General features: G+C 43.7%; 1 protein-coding gene across 2 annotated transcripts in view; it reads left to right on the top strand.

The window, feature by feature from the left end:
* SYNE3 (spectrin repeat containing nuclear envelope family member 3) overlaps positions 1–6,651 on the top strand; it is a 78,417-nt gene extending 71,766 nt beyond the window's left edge. The window contains exon 20 of one of the 2 annotated variants that reach the window (XM_074868706.1): positions 4,915–6,651. The gene's annotated coding sequence lies outside the window, so the exon portion shown is untranslated. Of the gene's footprint in view, positions 1–53; positions 280–4,914 lie in introns of those variants that run through there. The other variant, XM_074868705.1, reaches the window with a different exon arrangement.
* Positions 6,652–15,993: the final 9,342 nt, after the last annotated feature.

The following is a 15,993-nucleotide window of genomic DNA, read 5'->3' as shown; positions in this document are numbered from 1 at the left end:
AATTATTCTGGGGGTGGTTTTGCATTTTTGCTATGCTTTTTTCTTACCATCAGAGTATTTGGGCTGACCTAGAAACACCAAGAACAAATGAAGCAAGGATAAAATTTGCTGCTGCCTGCCTCTTTGCTCATGTACTACTGGAAGAAGGTTGTGCTGCATGTACCTATTTCACTTCAGCCCTGTAAGATTCAATAGAAAATGTCAGCTTTTCTGTAACACTGGGGAGTTGTTTGAATAGAATTCTACTGGACCCAAAGAAAATGTGTATTTGTTAAATCATATTATGATTCAGTATGATTTCTTATGACATTGGCCTCTGACACTCTCTCTGTGGGGTTCCCTTCAATTCCAAACCTGCTAAGACAAAGGGGAATTTTTTTAGGACCTCAGATTTGAAGTTAACACCAATCACATGTAGGGAGTGAGCAGTGTATTGCTTTAACCGCTGCTGATTTCTCTGAAGGGTAATCACTGTATGTGTGGATTCACAACTCTCATTAGTGTCTAGGTAATTGCTGGTTTCTTTCCTGAATCTTTATGAGATAGAGTCTGCCAGGATCTCTGACATCAAAGGGCTCCACAGGCAGTTACTTTTGGAGGAGTGGAAAACTAGTATGATTTTTTTGTGAACCTGTGGGCTAAGTTCCCTGTTGCTTTTATGAACACACTGAGCTTTATCCAGGTCTTTGACTTCTCTCAGATATTTGGACCATGTGGTCCTGTGCCTTCCTATGAGCTGTCTCCTGCTAAGTCCCCAAAAGTACAAATGCAACCACTTCTGCTGATCATAGCTGGGTCAAGATCAAAGCAGCAGCTCGAATCTCTCCAGGAAGAGAATGGGGTAAAACAAGTCCAGGGCTCTAGGAACAGCAGACTTATCATGGTGGGACAGTTACATTCTCCTAAGGGCTACAATCAGTGCACAAAAGAAATTTCTGTTCTTACTTTGGGGTTTTTTGTCATTTGCAATGCATTTTTTCATCTTGCAGTTTATTTTTTGTGGAGCCAGAAAGTAGGCTTCTTCGTGTATATCAGGCCTGTTCTTCTGGAACTAGCAAAGAAACTTGGGACTTGATTTTGTCCCAGACATTGTACATAGACCAGGAAAGTCTGTCATCCACCAAGGAGGAGAGAAAAGTGCCTAAGAATGGATAAAACAGCTCATGCTTGTACGGTGAATGAATATTTTGTTGACCAGGTTCAGGCTGCAAACAACTCTACAGCTGATCGGTGGTTGTTGAGACAGTCAACAAGAATTATTATAAACACTTTTAGAGGACAATGAAATACTCCAGGCAGTTACAAATCTCTTAAGTCATATATTACTGGAGAAACACCTGTTTTAGACAGCAACCCTGCTGCTAGAGGATGGAAGTATCTGTTTAGGTTGTAGCAGCAAAAGGTGGCAAGTTCAATAAGTAGAAATAATAGGGTAAGACCCTCAAGTGGAGTAAATCAGGGTAGCTTCATTGAAGCTGTTGGAACTAAGTCAATTTACAGCAGTAAGAATCTGGCTTGTAGTCAACAGGGATTTTATGGAATGCTTAAAACCTCTCAATTTGGAGAGTTCTCCTCCGCCTTACGCCTGTGCACTAAATCGTATCCGCACAAAAGTCCTTGCCGGTATAATGAGGTCATTTCGGATGTGAGTGTTCATTATATGCTTAGGTAAATTAAGGGGAAAAAAAAATACATCATTAGCAAAGTCTTAAATAAAGAACGGAGCAAGGTTAGCGAGTGAGAACCATTTAAATAAAATCAATCTCAGTCCTGGAGAGTTAATGGGGAGTGGCTTTCTATGGAAAAAGGCTGATGGTGTGTTGATGCTGCACATAGAATCTGAGCGCTACGGCCATGAGAGATTAAAAGCAGGGACTGAGGTTTTTTCTGGGTTAGTATTTCAAGCTTTTAAAATTTCGTTCTTTGACATGCTATGAATGCAGCCTCGGTTTCCAACTGCAGAAAACGCTCTGATAAACACATATTGCTGGAGCAAATGAAACTGAAGGCTCATCCGGTTTTACCATAGCACTCGGGTATTAAGAGGGATTGTAATATAATCCTCTTCAATGAATAACCCTAACAGATGTTATCAGGGTTGCTCTGTACGAGCTGTGGACCTCTTGCTAGAACTCCCTCTGTGGAAGTCCAGTTCATAAATTGTCCTAATGGGCTGCCTGCCTTGTCCCGCTGCTGCAGCAGCATGAAAGGGAGGTGGTTAGCAGCAGCCTTGAAAGCCAGCATTATTCCCATCTGGTTTGCATTACAATACTGCTAAATATTTCATGCTTTTTGTTTTACAAACAAATAAGAGCAGAACTAATCTTTTTGTTTAATGTTTCTTGATTGACATTTCAGTGAGGAAAAAAAGTTTTGGGTTTGTTTTGATTTTTTTTTTCTTTACTTCAGATCTTAACATGGCTCTGCAAAAGCTTTTAATGGAAGATAGAGCAGATTGCCGTCAACTTTTCTGGTGGGCTTTATATGTCACCATTGATAGAGGAAAAGATACGGGGCAAATCCAGATGATGAATGTGCTGCTCAATCAGCTGGGATTTCTTTGCTTGCAAGGAGATAACTCGATGAAGTGCAAACAGAGACGGGGAGCAGACGTTGACTGCTTGTCAGCTATATGCAGAACTATCTCTGGCTGGGGCTGCTGGAAAACACAGCAGCTATTAGTACCCCTTTGCCCTTTCACAGCGCCCTGTCAGAGGGTCCCCAAGCACTGCAGCAAGAGCCATCCATTAAACCGAAGAGCAGCCAGCCTGTTTAATCACTGCTGCTTTACAGGGAGGGGAACGGCAGCCCTGGGAGCATCCAGCTGGCATTTTTAACCTCCTGGTTCCCTAAATTCCTGCTGAGGTGGATAAGCGAAGGCATTCCCGCCCGGCACTCAGCATCTCCAGCAGCGGGTGCTGCCTCAGCCCCAGTGTAAGGCGGGTGACCCACCTCCACGCTGGGACTGCCATCCATGAGGCAGAGGTCACAGGGGGGTCAGGACCCCCCTTGGGATGCGCAGCCTCTCCTGAGGCGCCCACCTGTGGAAATGCCGGCAAAAGGTTTTGGGCGGTTTCCTTCCAACCCAAACCAAGTGCTGGCACAGAGCAGGGCCCCTCAGCTGATACTGCTCTGCTCCAGCGGCCACATCAGCTGGTTTATGTGGTGTTTGAACAAGTATCTTCATTAGGGCACCCGCTGGGCTGCGTTAGCTGTGAGGCCTAATCACAAGGTGGGATGAAAGGTATGAAATGTCACTCAGAAAGGGCTAAATATTGAGAAAAGATACATATTCACTCAGCCTGTTGCAGCTTGGCCCTGCAACAGGGTGACAGTGTGTCAGTGTGGATAGTTAAATCATCATACTACATTTGACCATGTAATAATTTTTTTATATCATTGCACAAACAGAAACGAGTTTGTCCAATTCAGTCGAGATGAATCTGCAGTTACTGCAGGATGAATTTTCCCCCGTTGGCTGATGCATCAACCATCCCATCCCTTCCTCTCGTAACCGCTGGCCTGAATTCAGAGGCAGAAGTGAGTCTCAGGGACTGACCCTAAGCTTGCCTGCAAATAGGCTTGATGATTTATGCTGAACAAGACACCCAAGCAGTAAAATTATATACTGCTTTCTACAGTATGTTTCTGATTTTTCTAGCATTTTCCACCCAAGGATCTCAAGGCCCACTACAAGGTTTAACTAATTCTCAACAGTCATCTGTGAATTAACTTATTTTTGCTAATTACAGTTGAAATGCTATTGGCAGAGCAGAAGATTGCCGTTCTTGAGTATCTCTCCACAACAGCACACAATAGTTCCACTCAGGATTGTAAAAATAAATGGTAACTGCCGCAGTTCCTTGCATTCAATCATTTTCATTGTGGATTTTGACGTTCCACTTAAAAAATTTCAAATCCAGGAATAGTAAATGCCGAGTCATAAAAGCTTAGGAAATGGGTCGAATCCAGAGTGCAAGGCACCATTACAGTGTCTGATCTGCTGTCTCTGATAATACCCTCACAAGACAAAGGTCTCTTTTTTTTTCCATTCCCGAACAAATGAATTGCAGCATGTATGAAATCTCCAGAGGCCATCTGTGACTGTAATTCATTTACCCACCGTATTATGGAACAGATTTTCCAGTGAGTTCAAAACTCGGGAAAGGGGGGAAGGGAATAGTATGATGAGAAGGATCTGTGATCTATATCTAAAAATAAAAATATTATTCAATTGTCATATTTGATGGATAAAGTGTCTGACGCACCAGGCGAAGCCATAGCAACTAGATAAATATGTTTAAAACATTTAATTTTGATACATTAAGAATGAGTTGGAGCAGGGGCTTATCGACACTGAAATTAAGCAGACATTTCTAAGTTCCTAAAAGCCTCTGATTTTGTTTAGTTTGGAAGAAATTTTGCTGTAGATAACTTGGAAGTGTAAGGGGAAGTTGGACTTGGTACACAAAGGAGCAGCTCTGACAGGTCAGGACTAGCAATTACCTTTCTTCTTCATCTGTTACTTTCCCAGTGCCAGCAGCCCCTACCTGATTTGTGTTAAACCACACGAGGCCCCTCAGCAAACCTACAGACCTTTGGCTTCTGCTTTTAAATTGAAATTAGTACATTCATTTATGACCTTAGCTGCTACAAAAATATTTTTATATATAGGGCGCTCTCAATATTTCTGTAGTGCTGTTTTAACATTCAGTAATTGTAATTAGTAACACATCCTCATGAACAGCCAATTGGTTATGTGGCTGTAAGCATCAGATTTCCTTCCCTGAGTAATTCCAAGGATGTCCCTGAAGTTGTAACAGGAATTAATTCAGTCCACAGTGGCTGGCAGGGTTAGTGTTTACACTGTGTGTCATGTTGGTACCCACTGAAGAGTTTTATGTTCTCCACCAGGTCCTGTGTTTCTTCATATAGTGATACCATGCAGAAGAGGGAAACTGCAAACTTCTAAAAACTGTTTTCTGTAGACATCTGACCAAGAGTTATGGCTGAAGGAGGAAAATGTTCACTTCCACACAGTAATTATGAGACTGTATCTAAGCAGAGAGGGGTGGAAAGGAAGGCAAGAGAAGGAGTGACACCCAGGAGGAGCAATTTAACTTGCCGTCAGGCTGAAATCAATGAAGGGTGCTGCGCCGAGCCTTTCACCCACAGGCCCTGGCACTTGTAAGCACCAGCATCAACTTTTTCCTCCTAATGCATCAGGGCCTGAAATATCTTTCTTCTGAGCCACTGCAGAAGTGAAGAAGACACATGCAGCCATTTTCTTTTCCCTCCTCTTCAATGGATTGCAAACGCACTAATCTCACCTAACTCACAGGGGTGCTGTGGGGCACAGACTGAGAAGGGATTTGGGAACAGCAGGCACAGCTGAGCATTAGCAGCCCGGCTTCCAGACTCTGGAGAAGGATTCGCAGCTCTTCAGTTGTGCAAAGCAAGCCAAGTGTGCTTTCTTGGGGGACTGAATGTAGTCTAATACTGCTAATACTTCTACATTACTGCTTTCAACATGACCATCAGAGCCCATTAAAGATGAAGTAGCTGCAGATTGTATTTCTTTTTTGCTCGTGTCTTCACATCTATAGCAGATAAAATACTTCATAGAGTGCCCATAATGCTCAGTGTAGCTTTTTGACTGGAGTGATACAATACTGGCCAAACATTCAGTGACAGGACATGGTTTACAGCAGGAAAACTGCATCTTTTTAACAACAGTATTTATTTTTCCAGTGAAGAACTAAGACATATTGACAGAAATATGCTTTTACTGGTACAACTAAATCTATGCAACAGGATTTTTTTTACATGCCTATATATATATATATACACCATGATACTCATGATCAGCAACATTTGTAGTGTTGGGCTTGTCTTAGTGAATGCAGACACTAGGCAAGAGGTCGGTAAGTAAAAGCGGCTCCTCTTCATCTCAGCTCTGCTCCTTACTCTTCAAAAAACTGAGGAAGATTATGAGAAACATGATCGCTTTGGGTTTATTGCTTAATTTACACAGGATGGCAATTTGGTCCCAGAAAACTAAAATCAAATTCAAAGAAAAAAATCATTCAAAACCCAAACTCTCCAAGGCAAAACTGAGGAAATAGAAATAAAGGAAAGATGCAGCAGCAAGGTTTAAAAAAAAAAAAATAGCACTTACCTATGGAAGATAAAAAAAGTAAATGACAAATGAAGTGACAACTTTCTAACAAAGGGAAGAGGAAAGTGGGGTGAGCTGCAGATGGAAAGGCTGTGCCGGAGGGAAGAGGAGGCACCCGGCAGAGAGCGAGCGGGAGCGGGAGTGGGCAGGGAGGAGGGGGCTACACGCAATGCAGAGCGCAGGGCTGGCCCAGCGGGAGGGTGACACAGAGGTAACGGCTTAATGCCACAACGGGCCTTTTGCAGAGGCACCCGACGGGGCTGAGATCTCTGTTCTGCCTCCGGCTCCTCTGCAGGGGATGGGGCATCCCCCTGCGCCAGCAGCACTCCTCCCCGGCTAGCTGCCAGAAGAGAGCTGGAGAGCCAAACACAGCAAGACAGCGACAATGTGGAAGAAGATCAGTTTGGAATTTCTTACCACAAGCAATGTGACTCCTGATTGGAAATGTTATTAAAAAGTATCTCTAGACATGATTTTTAGCAGAAGGTATTTTGCTTTTCTGCTCAGCTCTGAGGAAACAGGCTGCAGTGCAGGCAGCAGATCCCCGGCATGGCTGTGCCCCTCCAGGCTGACAGCTGTGCCCAGGCTAGGGCCTGACTGCCTGGAACGCTGTCCTGCTGTCTCCTCTCCCCTTGGGAAACCCAGCGCTGCTTCAGGGCACACCTCAGGGCATGTCAGGCAGGCTGGCAGGGAACCAACGAGGCTGGTCACCATCAGACATTTGGCAGAATTAACCCATACCCACAGAATCCTTATAACCAGCAGTTTTCTGATGGGTCCATTTTCCCTCCAAAACCATCTTTGGCAGTGTTGTACTGCAAGGCTGAGGCCAACAGAAATCGGCTTCTGACCATGCCTGCTGCCAGACGGCACCCACACGATGTGTCTTTGCCTCCTGGGCTGTCTCCAGCCTCCTTGGATAGTCCCAGCCCTTCCTTCAGCCCCTGCCATGGGGTGCTGGTGAGGGGCAGCGCAGCTGCGTGCCAGCAGCACAGTTCCTCTGCAGAGGGCACCTGGCAAAACTTGGGAAAACCTAGAGGGAAAGGGTTTTTTGAGAGTAAGGTTAAATTTCTGCATGAATGCAATCTGCTAGTGCCTGCCTGCCGTGCTGGAAGGGCAGCCGGTGAGTCTGGCTATCTCCTTTTGCTTCAGAGCAGTCCTGAAACTTGAGGTTTCATCCCGAGATGAGCAAGCGTGGCCACTCTTGTCTTCCTGGGGCCCAATTTTGAGAAGAGCTGTTCCTGCTCTTGTATGCAGCGCCGTTTCTAACAAAGATGAGCAATTCATATTTGTCCTTCATAGAAGCCTTTCCTTGCCTGGATTATTTTTATGGTACTTCAACTACTAGCCATCCACCTTGGTTTTGTTGTAGGAAGAGCTAAATGCAGCAATTAGAAAGAACTGGCACAATGCCACAGTATTTTGTGGTGTGTTTGGCAGCCCTGTCCCCTACCCGCCTGATGTAGCAGAGTGTGTTACCCTGTGAGATGGCAGGGGTAATGCAGATGGGCACGGGAAATATATGCATTGCTGGGTGATTCCTCTAGGACAGCAAAAAGATGTTTAATTTCTTATGACAGAAAACAGGGTTGTGAGAAGAAGACTCATGTTAAGCACAAGGAGGAGAAATGTAAGCACTTCCTTTGGTGCCAGTTACTTCCCAGCCTCTGAAAATGGAAGTCAATGTCTTGGAGATCTGTGTTGGAACAAATTGGTAACCCAAGGTAGCACCCCACACTACTGTGAACACAGGTTTCATGCTATCAGTATGTAGAGCTGGATGTCACATTGCTCTGGATGTCTTTGCCTAAATTTGAGGAAGAACTTGAGTTCAATAAAAATTGACACTAGTCGTGTTAGGGCACTGGCAGCTCTTGCTTGCATTTGTGCAAATGCATTGATATTAGAGGGAAAAGAAGGCCAGAATATTTCTACTGGCACCTAACAAGTATCTAACATCTAACAAAAATCACACTCAGGCGTGCATGCTGTGCTGCTCGCTCTCTGCTCAGATGAGCACAGAATTGCCAGCAGCTAGCAGAAGAAGGATTGCTTCTATTTTTAAAGCCATTCATGCTAGCATCTTACCTGTGAGGAGCCTGGGCACCCAGGCAGAAGTGAGACAAGCTGGGCAGTTTCACAAGCAGAGAAGTCTGCCAGGTCTGCGGGCCAGTGCCACCTGCCTGGGACCCTCACAGAGAGGCATATTCCCGTAGTGCTGGACACACACTCAGTAGAAAGGTGCCAGATGAGAGAAGCTGGGACTGGACTACAATCTGCAGAAAGACAGATTATCTGATTTTTTATTTTACTGTAATTTTTGGAGGACTTGGCTGATAAGACCCTCCTTGGAGACCCCATGGACACCCCACATGGAGACCCCATGTGCTGACTTTGGATGCAATCAAGTTTATATCTCCAATTTGCACTGTTGCTATGGGAAGCTCTTTTGGGGGCACATGTGTGTACATGCACACATGAGGCTGTGAATGCTTCTCAAGGGAAGGGGGCAGGCTCCATTTCCTCTGCCCCTTTCATACCATGGCCTGAAACATTTGTGTTTAAATTCCATCACATTGTGCAAAACCTCTTCTGTTTCGACTGGCCAAAACCAGCTGCTATGTCTTCTTTTGTTTGAAATAGTGAACCCAAACAGTGTTTACTTTAATTCTTAAGTGTCACAGATAATCTGTGGGATGGAGTCCTCATTTTCCATGCACTCCAAAACCACCGAGTGTCACGCACAGCTGTCAGTAGTACAAAAAATGAAATCAAGTTGCTCAGCTCAGACAAAAGCAGATAAAAGTTCTGTGTGCGTTTTCCTGTAAGAAAAAAGAGGAGGAAGGAATGAAGAAAAGAATCTTAATAGAAAAGAAATGTGAGGATTTTAGAGACTCACAGGAGGATAAAAGAATCTGAAATCTGCCAGTAAAGAGGGATCTATTGCCTTCCTGAAGTATGGGGATCTAATTACTCTTTTCTTTCCCCCTTCATTATAAAGCAACTATTGCAGAACATAAATGACCTTGTAGACTCACTAGATATTCCTGCCAAAAAGCGTATCCATTATCAAGTAATACATTTTCTGCTTGTGTAGTTCCAGTGTGCTCTTTTGAAAAGCAGTAAGTTCTCTTCTGACTCCCTTATCACATTTCAGGATGCCTTTAGTCATGGGACTCTGCTTTTTCAGTAGTTCATGTCAAATTTACTTCAGTAAGCAAAACTCAGAGTTCTTTGAGAATTGCTTTCCTGTTCCCCAGTGAGGGAGGTGTTGGGCTTGCTCCTTCTCTCACTAAAATACGTTTGAGGTTTACTATTGATTTCATGGAGGCCACGAAGGCACGAAACTATACTTCTTGAGTCTCTCTGGAGCTATGCTAATTCACACCATCTGAAGTGTCTTTTTGCAAGAAATTATCAGTGAAAAGAAAATCAGTGTTTGGGACAAGCACTTCAAAAAGTTAGAAACTAATTTTAAAATGCATCATAGTACAAATCACCCTGGCTGGCTGTATTGCTACACAACTTGTATATCATGAAACCTGGGTTTCTGATAGGCAATAACTTTAGATTGAAGTCACACAACAAGCTGCACCCCAGTGTGTTCAGGGGACAGTCGTGGGCAGCCCTTCCTCCTGAGCTGTTCCCAGCAGCAGCTCAGGCCTGTGATGGTTGGCATTGGCTGCAACCAGGCCATGGACGATCCCAACAAGTTAACCACATAGATGGCCACACAGTGGGAATGGTCACTACAAAAAGTAGTACTATAAATGCATTTTAGAATTCCAAGTTCAGGTAAGTACGTTGGCCTCTGATGCCAAAACCTGGGTTTGAGTGCTTTTCTTTGTGATACATGAAGTGCCAGAATAATAAAAGATTTGTTAAGAGTGAAAAATTATCCACTCTTTTTGGCTTAGAGAGTGAGCCTTTTGTTTGCTCAAAATAACTCATAAATGAGAGTTGTGCCCTTAAGAATATAGCTACTTGCTTTCATTTAAGACAAATTAAAATTGCTATTGTTATTGTGTCCCACATTGTAGTCAGCCATAATGGTACTCGGGTTTTTATTGTTATTGTAAAGTATTTGGCATTTCAGTTCCATGGGGGATGAAACACCAACCGTCCATGTGTGATGCATCTTCTGTCTGCAGGTTTGCCACAAAAGGAAGAAAAACCAACAGAATAAGGATTTGCAATAAAGGAGTCCCAGAAATGCGGAAAATTGTTCTGATATTTTTTTAAGATGTTTCTTGTTAGGACCTGTCAGTTATGATAGCCTCCCCAGCGTGCTGGAATACTGAGTGTCCACATACACACCATGGTCATTAACAGCTGTCCCACACACTGCTTGCACCCAGAGGAAGACACGTTATCTCTGTCATTTTGTGGTTTCCCCAAATTCTCACACAAAGAAAGATGGACTTGCTCCATTCTGCATGTACTCACATTAGATATTTCAGGCTTTTATTGACCTAAGAAGGCTGGTGTCATCACCAGGCTGAGGTTCATGGCTCTTCCCAACTCCAGTCTCACCTTCCACCCATCATCTTGACACATGGAAAGAGGGAAACATCTGAGCATGCTTTAGTACAAGTCCAAGCCATTGCTCAACAGGCTAGACAAATGAAGCTTCATGTGGATGAATAGTCCACTTCAGCAGCAGGTACTTTGGCTTTGGCATGGTTATGACTACTCTTTAACTTCTCATGGCAGATGAGGCCAGAAAGTTCTTTTTGCAGGATCTGGAGTGACCCATATCTAGCCCATTATGTTCCTGAAAATAATAGTTAATACTTGAAAGAAGGTCCCCTTCAAGGTTTGTGTCATTGTCCCCGCTTACAGAGGGACAAGGAGGGGCTGTGGTCTGTCTTGCATGGGGTTACCTGGCAAGGGCCTCAGGATGACAAGGTTGGTGTGATGGGTCCTTCACGAGAAATCCAGTTTTGGGAGTGGGAGATCTTCTCCTGAGCCTGGCAACCCTCTTGACCCAGCGTCACCCCAGGGAGCTGTGCAGTTCATGCTCTAGGGAGAGAGATGCCTGGGATGGCACCTGGATACTGCACCCTCCTGCCCTCTGTGCTGTGCTGGAGCCTGTGGCTCCCCCAGCCACGGCCACAATGAACCTGGTTTCTGGCTCATTTGAAGGAAGCAAGGGGCAACCCCCATTGCTTCTGCAGGAATAGGGCTTCTGGCAAAACGTTCAAGAGCCACTGATTTATTGCGCCGAGCAGTCTCTAACAGCTCATCACAAAGTTCTCCATGTTGATCTGAATAGAGTGGATAAAAATTAAGTATATACAACTTCTGTTTTAATTTCTGTCAATCAGTTCAACTTTTTCTTCTTGTTTGCAAAATAGGCAAATTAATTATTTTTAATTAGCTTTTTCCCTACTGGGAGTGTCCCAGTAGCTTCATCTGCATGGATGTGACCCCTGGGATCCTTCCAGTCTCGCTGCTGACCTGGGAATGGTTCAGTCAGGTCACATGTAGACTCCAGGCAAGTCAAGGCTATCAGTCTCACTGTGCTCTAGTTTTCCCTTTCTGAGGTAAATTACAGTGTATCATTAGATAGTTCTACCTTTCTCTGTCACCAGAAAACAGCTTCATGCTGGTGGAGAAATGGTCTTCTAGGTGAGGCAGTGGACTCATTTGATACGGACTGTCTTCATTGCTCTGCCATCAATTTCTTATGTCATCTGGGACAAATTCCCCGGTCCCAAAATACAAATTTTCCCTCGCATATATAAGGATATTAATTGGCACATTAAATGGAAAAAATATATTGACATTTTTGAGACTACTAATAAAATAAATGCCATAGAACAGCTTTATAACTAGTTCTAAGCAAATATCCACATCTATCAGCATCAGAAGTAGCAGATCCTGTTTACAAGTGAATTTGCATCTTGTAGTTGATTTTTTTTTTTAAACTCAGTTAGGCTAAAGCTGCAGCATGTGTTTGTGAGATCAGATAGGACTTTATGAATGCCCTTAGCACTGGAAAAAGCTCAATCAGAATTACCTTTTATTACACACAGGATATGTTCTTCATCTGGGAAAGACAACTTGAATGATGGGTGGATTTTTATGTCTAATAAAGCATTAACCATGATCTAAACTTTTCCTGCAGTTAAAGTATTTAGAATGGCTCTTTCCTGTGTGGATTCTCTGATGTCTCTCTCCTCTATCTGGCTGCTTATTTAACACAGAAATTGCAGGAATATCAGATATTTGTGATTTCTTCTCCTCAATCAAATCTGGTTGAAACTGGTCCATGAGCTCAAAAGTTATTACTGCAAGGGCAGACAGAGACATACAAACACACACGGAGTGTGATCATATAAGCCTTTTATTCAAGCTAAAAATAGAAAACCAATGAAATATCCCAAAATTTTGCTGTCTACTCTCAGTGTGCCTATGGGGTGCATGGTAGCCCACTGGACCCAGCAGTGGTTTCTGTGATGTCAACACTGGGCAGTTGTACCACAACCTCATCACCTGAAGGGCTAGTATGTGGGTGCAATTGTCACCTTTGGGGAGGAAAAGCTGCTGGTCCTACCCTGCATAGCTGGGTTGTCAAATCATCCTTTCTACATGAGCCTTTCCACGGAATGCCATTGCCCCCTAACTTACATATTTCGATATCACAAATAACCATGGAAATGGCATTAAGACAAGAGCCAGAGGGGAATTTCTGCAGAAATTTGGAACAAAATCCTCATGGCGGGGCCCCGGCAGGGCTGGAAGACTCCAGCATCAATACCTTGCTGACATGCTTGCGAGGGTACACCAGTCCTTCCCCATAGGACCTTCCCCAGGACAACAAACCCACCAGTCTGTAAGACACCAAATCCATCTCTCTTAATGAAGATGATGTACCCTGATGTATCCCAGTGGAGCATGGCTTACCCAAGCAAAAACCATCAGGTCAGTTTATCTGAGAGTAGCTTTTTGCAGGCATGCGACCTGCTTTTCTTTGTCTACCCAAAGCCTAGGATTTCTCGGTTTTGCAGAGAACCATTTCCATTCCACCTGCTGCCTGCCACAAAGGTGTAGTTGTGCTGCCACACAAAACGGAGACGGCTGCAGAAAAGCACCAGACTGCCTCTACAAAAGGCCCTAAACGTGAGGGAAACATCAAAAAAAAAAAAAAGCAGGAGATGTAGCTTAGCCAATGCAAACATGTAAGAAACTGTGCAAGGGCTCAGAAGAGAAACCAGATTGCTGTTGAAATAGCTGGTTAACATTTTGTCTGGAAGCACAGCTTCAATAAAATAGGTAAGGAAACCACCTAAGGACCCCCAATGGCAAACATATTTATTGAGAATCCAATAAAAGTCTCAGAACAAATAGCCTGAAGGACCTGTAGACACAGCCTCTGCTGTAATAAAAATGCAATACAAGGCATCAGGGAAATGGTAAGGGAAAAGGGCTGCTCCATGAGAAAACCAAACAAGAATCCCAGAGCACGAGGCCTGGAGACACAGGCTGGGATGTAATAAAATAACTGCCATTGGGGAAAAAGAAAGAAAAACAAAACATCTAACAAAGGCACAAAGAAGCCCCAGATACCCCATCTAGTCTAGAAAATCACCAGGAGTTGCCGTAAAAACACATGGGAAAATAGGAAAAGAATAATGGCTGCAAAGTGATCGACTCCTGCAGGTACCTAAAGGCAGCGCATAGGCGAAAGTCCACAGGAAGCCATGTCAGCTGCAGTAAACTCTGAGAGTACCTAGGAGACAAACCTGTAAAAGGTGACAAAACAGTGGCCTCGGAGGGGCTAAATCTCTATATTGGAGACAGATTTACATTAAATGCAAACCCCCACATTGCATGGAGCTGTGGTTTTTGATTTATCTTGGTCAGCAAAACTTTACAGTAGGTACAAAAAGTTGCTATAGAACTTCTATTATAAGTGCACAGGAAAAATTAGTTTTGAAGACATCTGCTGGCTCAAAGGGTTCAGTCTGTACCTGCTTATTGTGAACTTTCATGTACCATAAAAGCAGCCAGAAAAATGGGCAATTATTTGTTGTCAAAGTCATTGTCATGATAAGTACTGGTAATGAAAATGACATAAAATAGGGGTTATTAGGAATAAGCAAGATTTTTTTTATTAAGACAAATGAGTAAATTAAGAATGAAGTTGATTTTCATTTCCTGGCTTCAGTCGCACGCTGCCCATCATGGCCATAAAAGAGTGTTTGGCTGTCACATGGCAAGGACCCACATTCTCAGGCTGCACTGCTGCCTGCACCTCTGCCCTGCTAGCAGGAAGCGTGCACGAATAGGACAGGTCTAGGCTGGCATCTCAGCAGCACATCCTCCTGGCTGATGGTAATTTAGCATGCCTTGCTGCAGAGAGATGTTTCAATGTAAGCAGGTCTGCCATAGATGTCTCTCATCGCTCCCCCTGGTTTCACCATCAGTGAGTAAAGGCAGTATATGACAGTTCTGCCTGGGTTTGGGCAAGGCAAGGATGCCCTCAGGACAACTCAAGGTGCAGATGTCACCTGATTTTCTCCAGATAAATGCCAGCCTTGGAGGAGCTGTGGCACACACTTGTGCTACAAATGACACAGCTCTGCAGTTGGGATCTTTGAGACTCTTCGAAAACACATTCAACCCAGGCCCAGAGGTTTTGCTTTTTTTAAAAAAAATACATGTACTTCTCCCGGAAAAAACCACAGAGTTAATTTGCTTAGAAACTTGCTAGAAGTTGGCTGTAACAAAGTATTTTTTTGTTTACAAGCCTCTGAATTAGGAAACCTAACACTGACTGTGTTGTTAGACACCACGAATCCACTTGTCAAGTTTTACTTTACATTGCTGGCAAAGAAGTATGTGCTTTTTCAACAACTCTCCTTCCACCTGTTTGTCAGCTCTGTTGCTTGCACCAATCGTTCTAAATGGCCTACTCTCCTGAAATTGTCCTTCCTGAACTGGGCTTCCTGGCCTGCAATGGTCCTAGGGTTTGCTGAGCACATGGTTTAATGGTAGAGGATGGTATTTTTAAGATTTCTGAATGACTCTTCAGCTGAGCAGGTAGCAGGCTGTTCCTCACAGCCTAGAGCTCTCAGGTTATTCACAGTGTCACTCTCTGCCAAGAAGACTTCAAGTTATAGCCACTTCTTCCAGTTGTCAGGCCACCCAATGTGGATTTATCCATCACTACTTGAGTAGTTTCCATCTGCTGCTATGCCATGAAGTGCTCTGAGGACACAGCAGTGTCTGCAGTTCGCAAAGCCATACGTGCAGGGGTGCTCTCATCACGCGGCAGGTCTGGAAGGAAGAAAACCCGAAAAGACCAGTTACAGCAAAAAGTTTAAGCTGTTATGTCTGTGGTCCAGAAGAGTGGTGAGCTGAGCTCATTCCACCAACTCTCTTGCTAATCTGGTGCTCTCATGGGTGTGAAATATTATCAGCTGTTAGAGTTATTAACCAGTGTTAACCAGGTAGTGCGTGCACTGAGCTATGTTTGAGGTTAACTGTGCCATTAAGGGCTTACAAACTCAATTAAAGATTTTAGTGCTCAACAGTTAATGGTTAATTTCTGCAGATGTCCTGTTTCCAATTACTATTCATATATAATGTAAGCAGCATGGCATCACACTTCAACTCAGACAGACCAATTTTTTTTTTTAATATATTTTATACCAGCAGAAGGTTTCAGTTAATTGCATAATACCAATATTTAGTATTCCTCAAGCATCTTTGAAATCACTTTTAAATCCCAAGTATTATCACCTTTCTTTTTCTATTATTATCACTGCTCCCCACTTCAGTAGTGCTTGTCTGATTCCGCAAGGGTA

Source organism: Strix uralensis, chromosome 4, assembly GCF_047716275.1.
Source record: "Strix uralensis isolate ZFMK-TIS-50842 chromosome 4, bStrUra1, whole genome shotgun sequence".
In the NCBI taxonomy this organism is placed as follows: Eukaryota; Metazoa; Chordata; class Aves; order Strigiformes; family Strigidae; genus Strix; species Strix uralensis.
Note: the sequence above shows the minus strand (reverse complement) of the source record. Positions and strands in the feature narration are given on the sequence as shown.